We start from the raw sequence: 23080 nt of genomic DNA, 5'->3' as shown, positions 1-23080 counted from the left end.
TCGAGACCATCTTGGCCAACATAGTAAAACCCCATCTCTACTAAAAATACAAAAATTAGCTGGTCTTGGTGGTGCACGCCTGTAGTCCCAGCTACTTGGGAGGCTGAGGCAGGAGAATCACTGGAACCCAGGAGGTGGAGGTTGCAGTGAGCCGAGATTGCGCCACTGCACTCCAGCCTGGTGACAGAGCGAGACTCCGTCTCGAGGAAAAAAGAAAAGAGAGAGAGCAGTAGAAGGAAGAAGTGGGGGAACAGGAAGAGAAGGAAAAGCAGAAGGAAGGGAAAGTAGAAGGAGAAAAAAAAAAAAAGCCAGTCAATCTACAAATTTACAGCTTGTCTTAAACTCATGATAAGCTGAGGTCACAGGAAAATAACTTGAAATCTGTGAAAAGGCCAAAGCCCTTACCTACCTGAAACAAAGGCTTCCAGACACTCTTAAAACATTTATTTTTTAATGTATTGCTAAAGGCTGAGGATAGACCAGAGAGAGAATACATTACCTCCGAGGGGTTGCAGATACAAGGATAATTTGCACCAAATCACATATTCTTCTCTACTGACTTCACTAGGTGTTCACAAACAAGAATGGGGACAGGGAGTCTTCAGAAATTCTCTCTCTTGGTGCAGGCTTAAGAAAGGGTTACAGCAGCTGCCGTGGAAAAGGCACAAAGTCTCATTTGCATTCTTCTCCTCCATTTATCCTGTGAAACGGAATTCTTAAGATTCAGGAAGAATGACAGTGAAGTCTATGCCCCCTTTAAATAAATGAAAAAAACACTTTGCAATTGAGGAAAATTAACATTAAAAAAAAAAAAAAAAGAAAATTAACAAGCAAACAAAAATATCTACCCCTGGGCAAGGGACAGAAAGAGTGTTGGGCCCAAACCAACACCTTGGGACAGGAAAGGATCACGATCACTGAAAAGTTCCAATGCCAAGATCAGGGACAACGTGCCTGTCTAAAGTGAGGCTTAATCATAATAATTGTCCGCCATGTTGATATTACCAGCCTAAGAAATAGCAGCACTCTACTGCTGCTCAGAGACAGTCTCTGAGGCAGAGTAGAAAAAGAAAAAAGAAAAAAAAAAGACTTGAAGCTGAGGGTGGAGCAGATATTTTTAAGAATCTTCTGGAAAACCAGCTACTGCACAAAACACAAGGACCCTAAAGAATTTAAAGATTGTGGCACAATGAGAGAAAATCTAGCAACAGCAAAACCCAAACTAAGCTCAACTACTGATTAGATTGATTCAAAGCTCCACACTAAATGCCTAGCAAAGCTTTTTAATTTCTTATTTAAAGCATGCTCATTTCTAGGCATACAGTGTTTAGCTCAGCCATAACTTTTCCATGGATGAAGTCCAGTTTACAACACTATAAAAAACTAAGGCATATAAAGAAGGCAAACTAAACAAAACAAAGCACTGCCAAAAGTAAAAGCAATGAATAGAATGTGATATAGATATGAAACAGATGTTGAAACTATTAAGCATGAAATGTAAAACAACTGCTTAATGTGCTATAGGTTCTAGTGGAAAAGGTTGACAGCATGTATTCTCTCTTTAGCAGAGAGAATGAAACTGTAAGAAAAGATTGGCACAATGCTGCTATGCATTGGTACTCATTCCTGGCTTCCAACAACTCCTGGGAAAGGGGTGATTTGAGCAGGTGTGGAACAGCACACTCTTGCTATGGACATCTGGAGTCCTGGCAGCAGGAGATCCCAAAACTCCCTACAGACACTTGACCTGGCCAGGAGGGTTGCTTAGAGAGGTGTTAGGGGCAAAACTTCAGCTAGTTTGGAGCCCAGAGGGTTTGGTGTGAGAGTGTCTGTAGGGGAGCAAAGCCAGGGATGCTCATCACTCAAGATTTGCTTTTTTCCATAGGAGACTTTAACCTTAGGGAAACTGTCAGACCTGAAAAGTGCGGGACAATCTTGCTCATAAGAAATGGTCAACCTCAGCACCCTGCTATCTGCTGCCCTCAACCAGGGCCCCAGCCTGGCATGCCTGCTTGCAGTGCAGCCTTGTGCCCAACCAGGGCACCTCTTAAAGTCAGACATCATAGCTCCTGCACTGATAGGCCAGACTTGACCATCAGAGAGCTCCAGAAGAGTAGTCCCTGCTGGTACACCACACCAGCCCTCCTGTGCCCTCCATCCATCACAGACTCCCTCATGTTTTTTATTTTTTTATTTTTTTATTTTTATTTTTTGCCAGCAAGCACTCATTTCCAGCCACTCCCCAGATTACTTTACAAGGGCAGACTTTAACTTCTCTTCCCAGCTGGTACCTGTGTGCACATGCATCCCACCATGCCAATGCTGTCTTCTTAGTGCACCTGGCAGAAAAACAACAAAAAAGGAAAACTTCAAGCCAATATCCTTGATCAACAGTGATATAAAAATATTTAACAAAATACTGGCAAATTGAATCCAGCAGCATATCAAAAAGTGAATCCACTGTGATCAATTAGGCTTTATTCCTGGTTCTACATATGGAAATCAATAAATGTGATTCACCACATAAAGGAAACTAAAAACAACAAACACATGATCATTTCAATAGATGAGGAAAGGGATTTTAAAATAATTCAACATCCCTTCATGTGAAAAGCCCTCAAGAAACCAGGCAATGAAGAAACATTCCTTAATATAATAAGAACCATGTATGACAAACCCACAGTCAACATTATGGTGAATGAACAAAAGCTGGAAGCATTCCCCTAGAAGCCTGGCAGAAGACAAGGATGTCTTCTCTCACCATCTATATTTTTATATTTACCATAGTACTGGAAGTCCTGGCAGAGCAATCAGGCAAGAGAAAGAAATAAAAGGCATCCAAATAGGAATAAAAGAAGTCAAAGAATCCTGTTTGCAAATGATATGGTTCTACATCAAGAAAACCCCATAGTCTTGTTCAACAACTCATTGATCTGACAAAAAATTTCAGCAAATTTTCAAGATACAAAATCACTGTATGAAAATTAATAGCATTCCTATACACCAACAACATCTTAGCCAAGACTCAAATCAATAAGGCAATCCCATTTACAATAGCCACAAAAAGAATAACAGACCTAGAAATACAGCTAACCAAGGAGATGAAAGACACGTGTAGTGAAAATTACAAAACACTGCTCAAAGAAATCACAGATAACACAAACAAATTTAAAAAGTTCCATTCTCATGGACGGGAAGAATCAATGTTTTTAAAATGACCATACAACCCAAAGCAATTTACAGATTCAATGCTATTCCCATCAAACTCCCAATAACATTCTTCACTTAATTAGAAGAAATTCTTTTTATATTCATAAGGAACCAAGCAATGGCTTGAATGGCCAAAGTTATTCAGCAAAAATTACAAAGAAAAAAGCTGGAGGCATCACAATACCTGATTTCAAACTATACTATGAGGCTACAGTAATCAAGACAGCATGGTACTCATACCAAACAGACACATACACCATTGGAGAGAATGGTCTAGTGGATAATCATAAATGATTTCAAGAGAGAAAGAAATAGTTGTGAAGATAGCCTTGCAGAAACAGGAAACAGTTGTGGTACCTAATGCTCATGTGGAGGGATCAGTCTTAGCAAGAATCACGAACATTTTTTTCATATTAGTCACAGGAAATAAAGAGTAAGTGAGGAATAATTCTGGTAGGTGGGTAGAAGTGATGAGGACTGCTAGGAAATATCTCTTGACTGCTTTTATTTTATTTTCTCAGTGCAAATTATAGCAAAAGTATCAGGGCAAGACGGCCAACTAGACACTAGACATAGCTAGGTGGAACGGCTGTCACCAAAGATCAGGATGACTTTTGCACTCCTAACAGATCTTCACAGGAAAGGCATTGAGCATGGTTGGAAAAAAGACAGCCTGTTGGTGCCTGCCTGCAGTGCAACCTCAGGTGCCCTAGGGGACCACATTGTATCTCCTGGGCTGGCCAACTGCACCTGACCAGCGGAAAACTCCAGTGGGGTGACCCTTTTGGTCATGCACCAGCCTGCCCACTGCCTCCTCCCACTCTAGGTGCCCCTGGGCCCATGGCCATCACCCACATTGCTTTGCTTGGGCATGTGTACACAGGTGGATTTTGCTTTCCCTGCCCCTCTATTACTTTTTGTGTGTGCACCCTGCTCTGTCACTGCTGCCTGCAGGAGTGCACTCTGCCACTCCTCCCCCACCATATTGCCATTGCAGTGGGAATTTCATCAGGAACAGAGCCTGCCAGCTCTGCCCTTCTGCCGTGCCCCATTACTGTGCCATCACAGCCACCAGAGGTAAACTAGGTACAGGGAACAATAGATTTTATCCTGCCCTGAGTGGCCATGTCTGCCTGTGTGAACATGCACAGAGACCACATACAGTCCTGTGGCTGCCAGTGCCCCACACATATGCTAATACCTGCACCAGCATGACTGCAGGCACAGGTGCCAGTGGGTTCCCACAACCCCTGCAAGCTGTGCTGTCTTTGCCACTGCTCCAGATGTCCATGCAGAGACTGGGCACTGCATATTTATTATTCCCAGATGAGTTCTGTCAAATCTGTGTAGATAATAGAGTATGTACTAGCATATTTGTGCTGTCTTCTCTGTTGTGCTTATTGCTGTGTTACATGAATGAACCCATTGACTAAGAAAATATTTGTAGCCTATCTCCTAGAAAACTGTGTGACTTCATCTTACATAATGTTAGGACCATATAGAAAGGGGGATATTAGGAATGAAGCAAATTAAATTAAAAGAATGAACAACCATTTTAAAAAGGTGTAAAACACATGCAAAAACAAATTGCTACAAAAAAATACATGAGAAAATATATGCAGAAAAAATATTCAATCTCATTAACAAAGAAATAGAATGTCATTAGCAAGATGGCTGATTAAACGTGTCTGGCACTCATTCCCTCCCTCCACACACAAAAAAGTAACAAAACAATAGGTAAACAATGACAATTTGACCGTAGTATCTGAGGGAGAGTGTTGGAGTGCAGCAAAGGACTGACAAAATCCCTGTGGAACACGGAAGCCCAGCATGGTAGCATAGAATGGGGAATGAAGCACCCTGCTTCTGCTGCCCTGTCTCCCCTATTGGGATTGGCTCAAAGCCAGTAGGGATTTTTCCTAATTATAAAAAGGGTAAGTAAATGTTCAATGACAACTGTCATTGCCGCTGCAGATACTTTCAGTCTGTAGCACAGGAAATCTGAAGCCCACAGTCCTCAAAAGGCTCAAGCCAACTTTGCAGAGTTGCCTGGATTCATACAGCTGCATTACACTAGGGTAGGAGCACACATTGTGCACTCCTACCACCCCATGACCTAAGCTGCTGTTGAATGGAGCCATCTTGAAACTGAAGCCACTGCTTCACAAGCAAAAAATGGAGGAAATTCATTACCACTTGAATTCGTTAGCATTTCTGGCCTTGCTAGAGAAACTTAAGGGACTCTTACACTAGAAGAGAAAGAACGATAACTACCATTATGAAAATACATGAAACTCACTAGTAAAGCAGATACACAAAGGAGAAAGAGAAATGTATCAAATATTATCGCACAGAAAACCACCAAACCACAAATATAAACAATAGGAGAGGAAAAAAGAAACAAATGTTACATAAAATAAACAGAAAAACAACAAAATAACAGGTCTATGTCTGCATGTCTTCATCTATCTATAATAACCTTGAAGGTAAATAAGTTACATTATTCAATTAAAATATATATACTGGATAACTGGATAAAATTGTAAAACCCAACTTATGCTGCCTACAAGAAACTTGCTTCACCTATAAAACCACAAATAGACTGAGAGTGAATAAATGGAAAAACATATTCCATGAAAACAGAAACCAAAGTGAGCAGGAGCATCTATACTTATACATAATAAAACTGACTTTATGTCAAAAACTGTAAGAAGAGACACAATTTATTTATATATTGATGAAGGAGTCAATTCAGCAAGCGACCATAATAATTATAAATATATATGCATTCAACATTAGAGCACCCAGATAAATAAGGTAAATAGTACTAGTTCTAAAACAAGAGATATATCACAATACAATAGTAGTAGTGGATTTCAATACCCTACTCTTAGCATCAGATAGATCATCTGCACAGAATGTCAGCAAAGAAATATTGGATTTAATCTGGCAGACATTTACAGAAAATGTGATTCAAAGGCTGCAGATTACACATTCTTTTCATCAGAAAATGAAACATTTTGTAGGATTGGCCTTATGTTATGCCACAAAACAAATATTCACAATTTTTAAAAGTCAAAGTTGTATCAAGTATCTTTTGTTATCACAATGGAATAAAAAGTGAAAATCAATAACAAGAGAAACTTTTGAAACTTCAACAAACACATGAAAATTTTAAAAACATGATTTTCAATGAACAATGGGTCAATCAAAAAATTTAGAAAAAAATTTAAATGTTGATTAAAATAAATTAAAATAGAATGACAACATACCAAAACCTATAGGATACAGCAAAAGCACCATTAACAGGAAAATGTATAGCAATAAATGCCTATGTCAAAAACCACAGAGATTTCAAACAAGCAACCTGACAATAGACTTCAAAAAACTATTAAGCAAGAACAAACTCAACCTCAAGTTAGTAGAAAAACAGAAATAATAAAGATAAGAGAATTAATAAACAAAAACTGAGACCAACAAAAATAATAAGAAAGATCTATGAAACAAAATGTCATTTATTTTAATAGACAAACAAAACTGATAAACCATTAGCTTGACTAAGATAAAAAATAAGACACAAATAAATAAAATCAAAAATGAAGAAGGAAACATTAAAACTGATATGCTAGAAATACAAATAATAACTAGAGACTATTTTAAACAACTGTATGCTAACAACTTGTAAAACCTAGAGAAAATGGATAAATTTCTGAAATTCCTGGATACACAAAAGCTACCAAGACTGAACCAAAAAAAAAAAAAAAAAAGCCTGGACAGACAAATAATGAGTAATGGAGTTAAGTCAATAATAAAAATTTATCAGCCTGGACAGACAAATAATGTGTAATGAAGTTAAGCGAATAAGAAAAATTTATCAGCAAGAAAAGGTTCAGGACCAGATACCTTCACTGTTGAATTCCATGAAACTTTTAAAGAAACACTAATACTATTTTTTCTTAAACTCTTTCTAAAAATGCAGGGTGAGGAAATTTTTCCAAACTCATTCTGCAAGGCCAGCAGTACACTGATACCAAAACCAGACAAAATACACTAAGAAATAATACTAAAGCCACCACCTGTGACAAACATATATGCAAAAATCCTCAACCAAATACTAGCTTATTGAATCCAACAGAACATCAAAAAGATTATGCCCCATGATAAAGTAGAATTATCCCTGGGATGCAAGTATAGTTCAACATACACAAATCAATAATCTTGGTACATCACATCAAGATAATGAAACTATATGACTATCTCAATATATATGAAAAAAACTTTTGATAAATTTCAACACCGCTGCATGATTTAAAAAAAAAAAAAAGAAACTCTCAACAAATTAAGTATAGAAGAAACATACCTGAACGTAATGAAAGCCATATGTGACATATTTATAGCTAACATCATACTGAAAAAGAAAAAGTGGAAATCTTTTTGTCTAAGAACTGAAACAATATAAGGAGGCCTATTTTCACCACTCTTAATCAGTATGGTATTGGAAATCCTAGCCAGAGCAATCAGGCAAGAGAAAAAAATAAAGAGCACCTAAACTAAAAAAGAATAAATCAAATTGTTCCTGTTTGCAGAGTATATGATATGATATATGGAAAAACATAAAGATTCCACTAAAAAACTTAGAATGATAAATTCAGAAATGTTGCAGAATACAAAATCAAAATAAAAATTCATAGAATTCCTGTGCAGCAATATCCAAAAACAAAACAGAAATCAAGAAAGCGATCACATTTACAATAGCTAAAAACAATAAAATAATACCTAAAAATTACCTAGGAATAAATTTATTTTATTTCTTTACCTTCTTTATCCAGGGAGGTGAAATATCTCTACAATGAAAACTATGAAAGATTGATAAATTGAAGAGGACATGGAAAAATGACAGAACATTTCATGTTTATGAATAGAATAAATTTATATTGTTAAAATGACCATACTACCCAAAGTAACCTATAGATTCAATTTCATTCCATTAAAATACCAATTTCTTCACAGAAATAGAAAAAGCAATTATAAAATTCGTATGGAATCACAAAAGACCACGGATGGCAAAAGCAATCCTGAGCAAGAAGAACATAACTGGAGGCATCATGCTACCTGACTTTAAAACACAGTGGAAAGCTATCCTAACCCAAACAACATGGTACTGACGTAAAAATATAATAACAGACACAAAGACCCATTGAATAGAATAGATAACCCAGAAATCAATGCATGTATTTACACCCAACTGGTTCTCGACACATCTCAAGAATATTCTCTGAGGAAAGGACAGTCACTTTAATAATTGGTGCTGATAAAACTGGATATTCATAGTCAGAAGAATTAAACTAGAATCCTATGTCTTACCATATTCAATAATTAGCTCAAAATAGATGAAAAACTTAAATGTAAGACCAGAAACTATGATAAAACTACTAAAAGAAAATGTAGAGGAAATGCTTCAGGAGTTTGGTTTAGGAAAATGTTTTATAAATAAGACCTCAAAAAAACACACAACAAAAACAAAAGTAGACGGGACTAAATGAAACTAATGAATCTCGGCACCACAACGGAAACAATCAACAGAGGGGAGAGACAACCTGTAGAATGGGAATAAAACATTCACAAACTATTCATCTGATAAGGAATTATATTCAGAATATACAAGAATTTCAAACAACTCAACCACAAAATAATAGTGAGCAAATAATGTCAATACACATCGAATAAAGTCATACAAATAACCAACAGATATATTTTCAAAATACTTAACATCACTTATCATCAAATAAATGCAAAATGTCACTAATCATGAGGAAAATGCAAATTAAAACCACAATGAGATGTCTTTTCTCCTCTGTTAGAATGCTTGTTATCCTAAAGACAAAAAAGATCAAATGCTGGCAAAGATACAGAGAAAGGTGAGCTTTCATACACTGTTGGTGGAAATGTAAATTAGTACAGCCATTATGGAAAACAGTATGGAGGTTCCTCAAAAAACTAAAAATACAACTACCAGATAATTCAATAATCCTGCTATTGGGTATATATCCAAATGAAAGAATATCATATGTCAAAAAATACCTGTACTACCATGTTTATTGCAGCAATATCCACAATAGCTAAGATATGGAATCAACCTGTGTACATCGACAGATAAATGAATACGGAAAATGTGCTATATTCATGCAATGAAATACTATTCATGCATTAAAAATGAATGAAATCCCATCATGCACAGCAACATGAGACTGGAGGAACATATTAAGTGAAATGAGCTAGGCACAGAAAGGGAAATACTGCATCTTCTCGCTCATATATGGAAACTAAAATAGTTGCTATCAAAGAAGTAGAGGTTGGAATAGTCGTTAATAGAGGCTGAGAAAGGTAGGAGGAAGTGAGGGATAGAGAGAGGTTGATTAACAGATACAAAATTACAACTAGATAGGGTAAATAAACTCTAGCATTCTATAGAGTCATAAGATGACTATGGTTAATAATTCGAGGAGGTGGATCTGCTAGTTACCCTGATTTGGTCATTATATACTGTAGACATGCATTGAAATATCACATTATATCCCATAAATATATATAATTATTATGTATCAATTAAAATAGTATTAATTCAAAAAATCCATCACAGGATTAATGGATTAAGGAATGGGGTATATACATACAATGATATATTATTCACCAGTAAAAAAGAATACAGCTCTGATTTAGAAAAGGAAACATTAAGCTGAGATAGCAATTTTAATCAAATTTTAAAAAATTAAAAACTGATAATGTCATGTATTTGCTAACGTTTAGTTAAAATACAGTCTAAAAATATTTTAATGAGCCCATAATTAAATATGACCTTTCTGAAGAATAATTTATCAATATAAACAATCTTAAAATAGTGTTTTTTGGCTCAGAAATTTCACATTTTCTATATTATTTAATTAAATGATTGAAAATGTGGTAAAAGATTAATTCAAAAATGTCTTCCACAGTGGCATGTCTGTGTAATAATTAAGTTATAAATAGCCTAAGTAACCAACATTAACACAGTAGTTAAAATAAAATATATATTTTATCAAATGGACTATTATACAGTCTTCAGTTATGTCTGGAAAACATACTTTGTGATTTTGAAACGCTTTTTATATTCAGTTTGTTAAGGAAGGTACACAATTTTACATACACTGCACTATCAATTAAAATGTCAGATAAAAATTATAAAGAGGCCAAAATTTAGACAAAAACAATACATTAACTGTTAGTATTCCTGGATGATGGAAATATGTTTTTTTGTTTTGTTTGGTTTGGTTTTTTTGAGACAAGTCTAACTCTGTAGTCCAGTCTGGAGGGCAGTGGCACGAACTGAGTTCACTGCAGCCTCAACCTCCTGGGCTCAGGCAATCCTTCCATCTCAGCCTTTCAAGTAGCTGGGACCATAGGTGTGCACACTACCATGCCTGGCTAATTTCTTTTTATATTTTTTTAGAGACGAGGTCCCCCTGTGTTACCCATGCTGGTCTCAAATTCCTGGACTCAAGTGATTCTCCCACCTCAGCCTCCCAAAGTGCTGGGATTACAGGCATTAGCCACTGTGGCTGACCAAAATATGTATAATTTTTAAAACACTTATTTTGCTTTTAAAAATGTTTTATCATTAGTATTTCTAATTGCTAACTTCAGACATAAAATAGTTCTTTTATAAAGAACCAGATCATTGTATTTGCCCCTACATATGTGCATTGTGTAAAATTTTTGTCAATCTGGGTAACTCAGGAGATTGTGACCAACCTGGACAATATGCCAAAACCCTGTCTCTACAAAAAGTACAAAAATTAGCTGGGCATCTGGGCATGGTCGCACATGATTGAGACCCTGTATCAAAAAAACAAAAACAAAAACAAATCTCATCCAGATCACTAAGAATGCCATTATTTCATTCTATCTATATACCACAGTTTCTTTATCCACTAGTTGATTGATGGGCATTTGGGTCGGTTCCACATTTTTGCAATTGCAAATTGTGCTGCTATATACATGCGTGTACAAGTATCTTTTTTTTGTATAATGACTTCTATTCCTCTGGGTAGATATCCAGTAGTGGGACTACTAGATCAAATGGTAGTTCTACTTTTGATTCTTTAAGGAATCTCCACACTGTTTTCCGTAGTGGTTGTACCAGTTTACATTCCCACCAGCAGTGTAGAAGTGTTCCCTGTTAACAAGATCCATTGCCTAAGCCAATATCTAGAAGAGTCTTTCACCTCCTTGGTTAAGTATGTTCCTAAGTGAAGTAACTCAGGAATGGAAAACCAAGTATCATATGTGCTCACTCATAAGTGGGGATTAAGCTTTGAGGATGCAAAGGCATAATAATGACACAATAGAATTTGGGGACTCGGGAAAAGAGCAGGAAGGGGGAAGTAATAAAAAACTACAAATTGAGTGCAGTGTATACTGCTCAGGTGATAGGTCTGCCAACATCTCACAAATAACCACTAAGGAAATTGCTCATCTAAGCAAACATATTTGTGAAGCTAATCTTGGTCAAGTTTTTTAACTCTCTGAGTCTCAGTTTCTTTACCTGTACAGTAGGTATAATATTAACTTCTTCATTGATTGCATGTATTCCCCTAAAAAGAGTTCAGATTTATACACTCATCCTCTGAAATCAGTATCTGGAATAAAGATTCTGATTTTTGTCCTCACATCAACCTTAAAGTTTCTCTTTACCATCAAACCTATAACGCTCAGTTACAATATCTAAAACATTATTTTCTGAGAGGGGAGATAATGAGAGAGGAAACCTTTTCACATGGTCAGATATGTGACATTTAGAAATTAGCCTAACTCTATACTGAATAATGCAAAAATAAATGAAAAACATTGTATTTCCAATATTCTAAGACTTAGATAAGCCATATAAATTGAATATTTCACAAAATAAATTTTCTGTTTATTAAAAGATCGATCATTTGGATCTTCAGAACCACCGTCATTTTTTCTGTCATCCAGCTGCTATTTTTGTACATATTTTTTCATATACCTCTAGACATCTGTAGCCCTCATCAAATCATGTCTCTAACTATGCTTAGACTGTGAGGACATGCTTAAGAAATGTTTTGACTTGAATCTCTAAATTACTTTGGGCAGTATGACCGTTTTCATGATATTGATTCTTCCTATCCATGAGCATGGAATGTTTTTCCATTTGTTTGTGTCCTCTCTTATTTCCTTGAGCAGTGGTTTGTAGTTCTCCTTGAAGAGGTCCTTCACATCCATTATAAGCTATATTCCTAGGCATTTTATTCTCTTTGTAGCAATTGTGAATGGGAGTTCACTCATGATTTAGCTCTCTGTTTGTCTATTATTGGTGCATAGGAATGCTTGTGATTTTTGTATGTTGATTTTGTATCCTGAGACTTTGCTGAAGTTGCTTATCAGTTTAAGGAGATTTTGGGTTGAGAAAACGGGTTTTCTAAATATAAAATCATGGCATCAGCAAACAGAGACAATTTGGCTTCCTCTCTTCCTATCTGAATATCCTTTATTTCTTTCTCTTGCCTGATTGCCCTGGCAAGAACTTCCAATACTATGTGGAGTAGGAGTGGTAAGAGAGGGCATCCTCGTCATGTGCCAATTTTCAAAGGGAATGCTTCCAGCTTTTGCCCATTCAGTATGATATTGGATGTGGGTTTCTCATAAATAGCTCTTATTATTTTGAGACACATTCCATCAATACCTAGTTTATTGAGAGATTTTACTGTGAAGAGGTGTTGGATTTTGCCAAAGGCCTTTTCTGCATCTATTGAGAGAATCATGTGGTTTTTGTCATTGGTTCTGTTTATGTGATGGATTACGTTTATTGATTTGCATATGTTGAACCAGCCTTGCATCCCAGGGATGAAGCTGACTTGATCGTGGTGGATAAGCTTCTGATGTGCTGCTGAATTCAGTTTGCCAGTATTTTATTGAGTATTTTCACATCAATGTTCATCAGGGATATTGGCTTGAATTTTTCTTTATTTGTTGTGTCTTTGCCATGTTTTGGTATCAGGATGATGCTGGCTTTGTAAAATGAGTTAGGGAGAAGTCCCTCTTATTGTATTGTTTGGAATAGTTTCAGAAGGAGTGGTACCAGTTCCTCTTTATACCTCTGGTAGAATTCAGCTGTGAATCCATCTGGTACTGGGCTTTTTTTGGTTGGTACACTAATAATTACTGCCTCAATTTCAGAACTTGTTATTGGTCTATTCAGATATTTGACTTCTTCCCGGTTTAGTCTTGGGAGGTTGTGTGTGTCCAGGCATTTATCCATTTCTTCTAGAATTTCTAGTTTATTTGCGTAGAGGTGTTTATCGTATTCTCTGATGGTAGTTTGTACTTCTGTGAGATCAGTGGTGATATCCCCTTTATCATTTTTTATTGTGTCTATTTGATTCGTCTCTCTTTTCCTCTTTATTAGTCTGACTAGTGGTCTATTTTGTTAATCTTTTCAAAAAACGAGCTCCTGGATTCATTGATTTTTTGAGGGCTTTTTCATGTCTATTTTCTTCAGTTCTGCTCTGATCTTAGTTATTTCTTGCTTTCTGCTATCTTTTGATTTTTTTTTCCCCTGTCTTCTCTAGTTCTTTAATAGTGAAGTTTAGGTGTCAATTTTAGATCTTTCCTGTTTTCCCCAGGGGATGTTTAGTGCTATAAATTTCCCTCTAAACATGGCTTTAGCTGTGTACCAGAGATTCTGGTATGTTGTGTCTTTGGTCCCATTGGTTTCAAAGGAGTTATTTATTTTCCATCCCCTTTAAGTTACCATTGACTTTATTCAGAGAATTAGAAAAAAAAAACCACTTTAAATTTTATATGGAACCAAAAAAGAGCCTGTATAACCTAGAAAATCCTAAGAAAAAAGAACAAAGCTGGAGGCATCATGCTACCTGATTTCAAACTATATTACAATTCTAAAGTAACCAAAACAGCAAGGTACTGGTACTAACATAGACAGACCAATGGAACAGAACGGAGGCCTCAGGGATAATGCCACACATCTACAAACATCTCATCTTTGACAAACCTAACTAAAACAAGAAACAGGGAAAAGAGTCCCTATTTAATAAATGATGTTGGGAAAACTGGCTAGTCATATGCAGAAAACCAAAACTGGACCCCTTCCTTACACTTTCTACAAAAATTAACTCCAGACAGATTAAAGACTTAAATATAAGACCTAAAACCATAAAAACCCTAGAAGAAAATCTAGGCAATACCATTCAGGACTTAGGCATGGGCAAAAACTTCATGAATAAAACACCAAAAGCAATGGCAACAAAAGCCAACATTGACAAATGGGATCTAATTAAACTAAAGATTGTTACTACTAATCTAACTAAACTAATTAAACTTTTCTGCACAACAAAATAAACTATCATCAGACTGAACAGGCAACCTACAGAATGGGAGAAAATTTTTGCAATCTATCCCTCTGACAAAGGGCTAATATCCAGAATCTACAAGGAACTTAAACAAATTTATGACAAAATAGTAAACAATTCCATTAAAAAGTGGGCAAGGGATATGAACAGACACTTCTCAAAAGAAGACATTTATGTGGCCAACAAACAAGAAAAAAAGCTCATCATCACTGGTCATTAGAGAAATGCAAATCAAAACCACAATGAGATACCATCTCACACCAGTTAGAATGCCAATCATTAAAAAGTCTGGCAACAACAGAGGCTGGAGAGGATGTGGAGAAACAGGAAAGCTTTTGCACTGTTGGTGGGAATGTAAATTAGTTCAACCATTGTGGAAGACAGTGTGGTGATTCCTCGAGAATCTGGAACCAGAAATACCATTTGACCCAGCAATTGCATTACTGGGTACATACCCAAAGGATTATAAATCATTCTACTATAAAGACACATGCACACGTATGTTTTTTGCAGCACTATTCCCAATAGCAGAGATTTGGAACCAACCCAAATGCCCATCATTGATAGACTGCATAAAGAAATGTGGCACATGTACACCATGGAATACTATGCTACCATAAAAGGGATGAGTTTATGTTCTTTGCAGGAACTTGGATGAAGTTGGATACCATCATTCTCAGCAAACTAACACAGTAACAGCACACCGAACACCACATGTTCTCTCTCATAAGTGGGAATTGAACAATGAGAACACATGGACACAGAGAGGGGAACATCACACGCCAGGGCCTGTTGGAGGGTGGGGGACTAGTGAAGGGATAGCATTAGGAGAAATACCTAATGTAGACGATGTGTTGATGGTGCAGCCAACCACCGTGGCACATGTGTACCTATGTAACCAACCTGCACATTCTGTGCATATATCCCATAACTTAAAGAATAATAAAAAATAAAAAATAAATAAACTCTCTGGAAAAAAATGTTTTGCCACAGTAAGTATCATCTTAAGATATTTCTCTGAACCTCTCCCTTCCTTTTTCTTTCCCTTCTCCCTTTTCCCTTCCTCTTCACAAATATTAGATTTTATGTATGATATACAGAAATATTGATTACTTTATTATATTTAATTTTTAGATGACCCTAAATCTATTTATGATGTCTGTAAATAAGAGGGATGGTGTTTGACTTGTTCAAAATACAGTAGAATCTCACATATAAACAGCCAAAGGTCAGGCGCATTAGCTTACACCTGTAATCCCAGCACTTTGGGAGGCTGAAGTGGGCAGACAATCTGAGGTTGGGAGTTAAAGACCAGCCTGACCAACATGGAGAAACCCCATCTCAACTAAAAATACAAAAAAAATCAGCCAGGCGTGGTGGCGCATGCTTGTAATCTCAGCTATTTGAGAGGCCAAGGCAGGAGAATCACTTGAACCTGTAGGCGGAGGTTGTGGTCAGCCGGTATCAGGCCATTGCACTCTAGCCTGGGCAACAAGAGTGAAAGCTCCGTCTCAAAAAAAAAAAAAAAAAGAGCAAAGGTAGAGCATTACTTCAAATCAGATAAATGTGTTGTGAAAAAACTGAAATTTCTTAAACAATACTGCTTGTGGTGTGTACTTCTAATTACTATAGAATATGCATTTATGAGAGTAAGACGCAATAATTTTTTGGTTTTTCTCTGTAAATACAAGATCATCCTCAAATTATATGTCTGTCTTCCTTTTCATGGGATCATAATAGGGAAATCTAGGACTAAGTGAGAAAATATCCATCATTTCTTACCCTTAAGAACACAAAAATGGCAAGGTATTTGACCAACCATTTTGAAAAATCAACATTTTAAAAGTATATGCTTCTCTTTGTTACTACTAAAATTAGCTTAATTTTATTTATCTAAATTATGGTCTTTTTAAAAATAAAATAATTACATAAGTAGATGATGGATAACCTGAACTATAGAGTGATTTGATAGGATGAGGAATAGACACTCTTTCAGGCAAATCTCCCAGCTACACTTTTTGATTGTCTACAGGAGGTTGCCTTTTCCTGTTCTGTTGCTCTGTGTTATTTATGAGGTTACTTTTTACTTGGTTTTAATTTGGATTCCAGGAATCTAACAATTGTATTTATTTCTTCTCTATTTCTAATAAAAATTCTATTGCATGTGAACAGAAAATTTATTACACTACTTATTACCAATTTAGAACTTCAATTCTAGTCTGCATGTATAAATAAAATTTTAAAATAAGATGAGACAATCTTTACAACAGGAATTATTTTCTTTTTGTGATCCAGGAACTCATTTTTCTTAATTATTTTTTATATATTTTTTTCTCACTACAGCTCCACTTTAGATTTTGAGAGAGCCAAAATAATTAATATTTTTTGAATGGATGTAAATTCTGTGAACAGACTTTGCTACAATTATTTCTGTCACCTGAAGAGAAGGTATATTGTTCAGTGTCACAAATCATTATGAAAAATAGTTTATGCATTGTCAATTCTATCAGAAGAAATGCATCTTTTATAAATAACTGCCTGTGGAAAATGCGTAAATCTCATTAACTTTTTATGTCCAAATTGGCAATAACAGGCTTTTGTGCCATGTGCAGTAGATGAAACCATCAGAGGAAAGAAAACTTTTTGAAAAAAAAAAATGACTCTGAATTTACATTTAAATCTTCCAGGGGTGTCATGAGGCCAACTGGAAAATTAGGTAAAAATTGAATTCAAGCAGAAGTAATTTATTATGCTGTTAATTTTTCTGTGTTCATTTCTTTACTTGTTATATTTTGTTTTGCTTTGTTTTGTTTTGTTTTGATCCAGGTCCACAAAGTCAAAAAGGCAAAATGACCTTAAAAGGCACACGGTTTAAATCAACTGAGCATCATTTACTAGGCTTATTAAAGGGTTTTTTCTATGTAATTCATCTACGCTTACATTATAGGAGATTGTTGTATATTACATTTTATGAAGTAATTTAAAAACTATTCTATCTGTTAATAGCTTATTTTTCTTTTCATAGAATTTTACTTTTGAGATTCTTAAAAGTATGAGATCTTAGAGAAAATAAATGTTTATACTTCACGACATTATAAAAATGCTGTCCAACCTAGTTACATGATAATTGAATTGACTTTCCACTCCTACTACAATTCGATAGTTCTAATCCTAGCTAAATTTGGTTAGACTGGTTACTAGAGAAGTGCTTTCTCATGAACATGTCTAATGGTCCAAGTCATTACCAAATGAAATAAAATTTGGCATTGTAACTTAGCATTTGTCCAAAGAAAATGAATGTACGTGCAGGTTTAGTACATACTGATAAATATTTCCTTAGTCTTAATAAGTTTATTCCTAAACACTGGTGTTTCAAAAGTTTTAGTGTTTTTTAAAGACCAATTTTCAAAAGGATTCAGGCTGCCTACAAAGTTCAAAACGTTTCCTGGTCACTATTATTTCCCTTTCTACATTTGTTATCATTGTGAAAGTGGATAGGCAGTTTCAGCTAGAACACCTACATAAGACTTCAGAGCTTTCTACTTTTTAGCTCATTTTATATTATTTGAAATTCAAATTTTGATGCCAATCCACGTCTTGCCTCCCTTCTGAGGAAGATGATAGTAATTCAAAATTGTGCATACTAATTTCTTACACGTTCCATGTCTATTGATTGTCAGTTTAGATTTCAAACATTAATTGTCCCTTTTTTGAATTTGATTTTTTTTTTATTTCAATAGGTTTTTGAGAAACAGGTGGTGGTTGGTTACATAGATAAGTTATTTAGTGGTGATTTTTTAAATATTGGCACATCTATCACCCAAGCAGCGTACACTCTACCCAATCAATGTGTAGTCTTTTATTTCTCATTCCCCTGCCACCCTTTACCTAGAGTACCCAGAGTACATTGTATCATTCTTACGCCTTTGCACCCTCATAGCTTAGCTATATGGATGCCACCTGTTTCTTTTTCTTGTCTAAATTGCTCTGGCTAGGATTTCCAATCTGTATTTAATGGAAGGGGTGAAACTGGGCATCTTTTCTTGTTCCAGTTCTCAGGGGGAATGCTTTCAACTTATTTCTGTTAAGTGTAATGTTGGCTGTGGGTTTGTCATAGATGCCTTTTATTACCTTAAGATATGTCCCTTCTACGCTTATTTTGCTGAGGGTTTTTATCACAAAGGGATGCTGAATTTTGTCAAATGCTTTTTCTTCATCTTTTGAGATGATCATGTGATTTTTTTACTTCAATTCTGTTTATGTGGTGTGTTACATTTATTGATTTGTGGATGTCAAGCCATTACTGCATCCCTGGTACAAAACCCACTTGATTATGGTGGACTATATTTGGGATACGCTGGTGGATTTGGCTACCTAGTATTTTGTTGAGGATTTTTGCATCTATGTTCATCAAAGATATTGGTCTGTGGTTTTCTTTCTCTTTTCTTTTTTTTTTTTTTTAATTTTTGTTATGGTCTTCCCTGGTTTTGGTGTTAGGGTGATACTAGCTTCACAAAATAATTTAGGGAGGATTTCTTCTTTCTCCATTCCACAGAATAGTGACATTAGAATTAGTACCAATTCATCTTTGAATGTTTGGTAGAATTCAGCTGTGAATCCATCTGGTCCTGGACTTCTTTTTATTGGTAATTTTTTAATTATCTTCTTAATCTTGCTGCTTGTTATTGGTTTGTCCAGAGTTTCTGTTTCTTACTGGTTTAAACTAGGAGAGTTGTATATTTCCAGGAATTTATCCTTCTCATCTAGGTTTTCTAGTTTGTGTATGTAAAAATGTTCATAGTAGCCTTGAGTAATCTTTTGTATTTCTGTGTTATTGGTTGTGATATCTCCTGTTTCTTTTCTAATTGAATTTGTTTGTGTCTTCTTTTGCTTAATCTTGATAAACGTCTATCAATTTTGTTTATATTTTTACAGAGCCAGCTCTTTGTTTCACTTATCTTTTGTACTTTTTTGTTTGTTTGTTTTAGTTCTATTTATTTCTGCTCTGATCTTTGCTATTTCTTTTCCTCTGCTGGGTGTGGGTTTTGGTTTGCTCTTGTTTCTGTAGATCCTTGAGATGTGAAAACACGCTGCTTCATAATTATCAATAATGTCACATCAAACTCTCTGGTTTTGCATGGGTCACTACCTGCTCTCACATCTTCTGTGGTCAATATGTCAGTTCTGAGTTTAGTCGTTCACCAGCTATCTGTCTTGCCAGCAGTGACTTTTCTGGCTAGATATTGTCCTCACAGAACTCAGTCCATCAGAGGAATATAAAGCTATGGTATTGGCAGGACTGCAACCAGAGATGGTGTTGAACATTAGCTCCCGGGCACTATACTTCTGGACATATTAGGTATATCAGGAGTCTCTCTATCAAGAATGCAATTTCAGCAAAGCTGAGGGCCATCTGAAACAGATGGAGAAGATATGTACTCAGCAAATACAGAGCAAAGATGTAGAATTGACCTTTATAAAAGGAGGAATCACCTCCATGAAGAAAGTGCTAAAAGAGCACAATAAAAATGTTCACTGATATCTTTTAAAAAATGTATGGAGTGCAGTCATAACTGTCAAAAGCTCCAAAGCCTCTGTGATAGCCTGAGGCTATGAAACATTACTGTTACTAACCAAGAACATACCTTTGAACCATCCATAATTACACAGTCTGGTGTTTCTGGCTTTTCATTAGGACACAACGCCAAGTGTCTTTTGGACAGTGCACCAGTTTAAAATCCGGGTGACCGAGATAGAGATTTTCAGTTCAGACCTTTTGTTTGTTTGTTTGTTTAGATTCTCACAAAACACCTGAACCAAGCAATAGCTTTTTGCAGTTCTGCCTCTCCAAGTCATGAATTAGAGCAGCAGCAAGTTTCCAGCAGGGTTGTGAAAGTGAAAACAATTTGAACCGGGCATGGTGGCATGCACCTGTAATCCAGCTACTCAGGAGGCTGTGGCCAACGGATCACTTGAGCCCACTTGAGTTTGAAGATATAGTGAGGTAGTATCATGCTACTGCACTCCAGCCTGGGTGACACAGTGAGACCATGTCTCAAAAAAAAAAAAAAAGTAAAAATAATTTAGCTAATTTTACAGAATATTTCTAGTGTGCACTTCCAGTGATTTTACTTACTAAATCTTTATTCTAGGAGTCCCCAGCTTCCCGGGCCTTTTAAGTCTTTAAGTTTTCTTCACATTATCAACTTATAAGAAACTAAATGGCAGTGAAGTGTGGCTTTAGGGTGTAATTTCTTTGTTTCTGTTATTTAAAGCATGGGCATTTTATTAATCAATTGTGAACAGTTGATTTTAATCATTAGTGAGAAGGTCATGACAGTATTGTGTATTTCAATAGATATGTTTGTGTCTGAGTTGTGTGTTTATGCATAAGTACCTGTGTTATATGTCTACATGTCACTTTGAATTCTTGTATTGATGCATATCTGTGTATGTAAAAGTGTGTGAATTTACACTGACATTTTGATGTATTTGCCTGTAATCCCAGTGCTTTGGGAGGCTGAGGTGGGAGGATCCTATGAGCCCAGGACTTCAACCATCTGGACAACACAGCTGAGACCTTCTTTCTACAGAAAAAAAATATATATGCACGTATCCATATTTTAAAATTTTCCAGTTTGGTGGTGTGCACCTGTAGTCCCTGCTACTCAGGAGGCAGAGGTGGGAGGAATGCTAGAGCTCAGTTTGAGGCTGCAATGAGGTATAATCAAGCCCCAATACTACACTCCAGGTGACAGAGCAATATTCTGTTACAGAAAAATAAATAAATAAATAAATAAATAAATAAATAAATAAATAAATAAATAGCTAGTCATAATCCCAAAAGACCAAAAGACACAATCACAATTCCATATGCCTAATCTCAAATGTTAAAAGTGTTGAAAAATTTAAATCCCAAAAATATAATTTAAAAAATTGTTTAAAATAACATTAATGGTACTCATTTATATTTTAAAAAGGGAATTTATTTAAGAAACATAAAAAAATACAAAGAATACCTCATAGTCCACTTGCAACAGCACAGGCAGTAAACACAGCAGGTTTTTCAAGCATAAACAAGCTGGTGTATGAACAACAGTTGCACCAGTATAACGGTTATGAGCAGATATAAACTGTTTATAAAGAAATAGGTCAAAATGGAAATGTATAAATGCCTATAACTATGTTTGCTAATTGTGTGCACCAAGATTTATCATTTAAGCCATCTGAAATACCATGAGAAACAACCTGAGTCTTTTGAGGAGATCCATCAAGAACTGCAGTGGGATGCTGTGTGGAGTGGTATGCACCTTTATTCTCTGGTACTCAAGACGTTGAGACAGTAAAATCTCGCGAGCCAAGGAGTTTGAGGCCAGCCTGGAGAATCATAGTGAAAACCCAGCCTGCCGAAAGATCCAAGATTTCAAGAAATTTAATTTCTCACAAATACATATGTATGAAAATAATGTCTCATTTATTGAGGAAGTCTCAATATTTTTACATATGCACACAATGCTTATACACAAAGTCAACCTTGTACTTATGCACTTTCATAGAGTCAAATTTGTAAAAAGAAATACATAAAACAAATTAGAACACTCTAAAAGTCATTTCATAATTTATACCTCCAACATTGGAAATAATGCAAAAATGAAATACATAGCATACCAAATTCTAAACACTAATCTGACAATTTAAAATTGCACAAAAAAGTAAAAAACCTGAAGAGGAAATTTGACATATAAAAATGTAGGATAGATTTTGGGCAATTACACAGATGTGGTTAATAAGAACTAGCCAACTTTCAAAATTATTAGCTATTTTTTTAAGTCTTGCATCACAATGAATAGCTTTTTTTTTCTTTCAGACATGATTCTCCTTGAATAATACATTTAAATTCATTTTCCATGTAGTACTGCTGTTTCTGAAATAATTCTGTGATTTGATATATACTGACATGAGCATTCCCTATGCAATTTTCCTATATTCACTGCCATGCTTCTATGTTGTTTTAGGTATGTGAAAATGTATTCCCAATATACTTATATACAGACCACAAATTTGGTGGAAACAATACTGGCAGTCAAACAGGAGCACTTTTGCCTAAGTGTTGTTCTATCCTATCATGCACAAAATTGTTTCTGAAACAGTCGGTAACTTTACGGTCTTCTTCAGGAGTATGTGGCTTTAATTCATTAAAAGCTTCTGGAATGGCATCAGTTGAAAGAAATGCCAATGCAAAAAAAAAAAAAAAAGATGCACTTTTAAACTGAAAATTTTGTCCTTACTATATCATGTGGTCAATCCACTCATCTGAATTTTCCACCAAATGCACTGGAAATTTTGGTAAAACAAAATATTAGTAATGGAAAAAACCAAAATATTGGTAATATCTCGAATTTCACTTAAGAAGTCTTGATCACACCTAATTTCCAATCCATCAT

General features: G+C 35.5%; 1 pseudogene; it reads left to right on the top strand.

The window, feature by feature from the left end:
• The first annotated feature begins 16434 nt into the window (after window positions 1-16434).
• LOC104656699 lies at window positions 16435-20546 on the top strand (annotated as a pseudogene).
• The last annotated feature ends 2534 nt before the right edge of the window (window positions 20547-23080 follow it).

This window comes from Rhinopithecus roxellana, chromosome 7, assembly GCF_007565055.1.
Source record: "Rhinopithecus roxellana isolate Shanxi Qingling chromosome 7, ASM756505v1, whole genome shotgun sequence".
In the NCBI taxonomy this organism is placed as follows: domain Eukaryota; kingdom Metazoa; phylum Chordata; class Mammalia; order Primates; family Cercopithecidae; genus Rhinopithecus; species Rhinopithecus roxellana.
The sequence above is the reverse complement of the archived record's forward strand: the minus strand, read 5'-3'. Positions and strand labels throughout refer to the sequence as shown.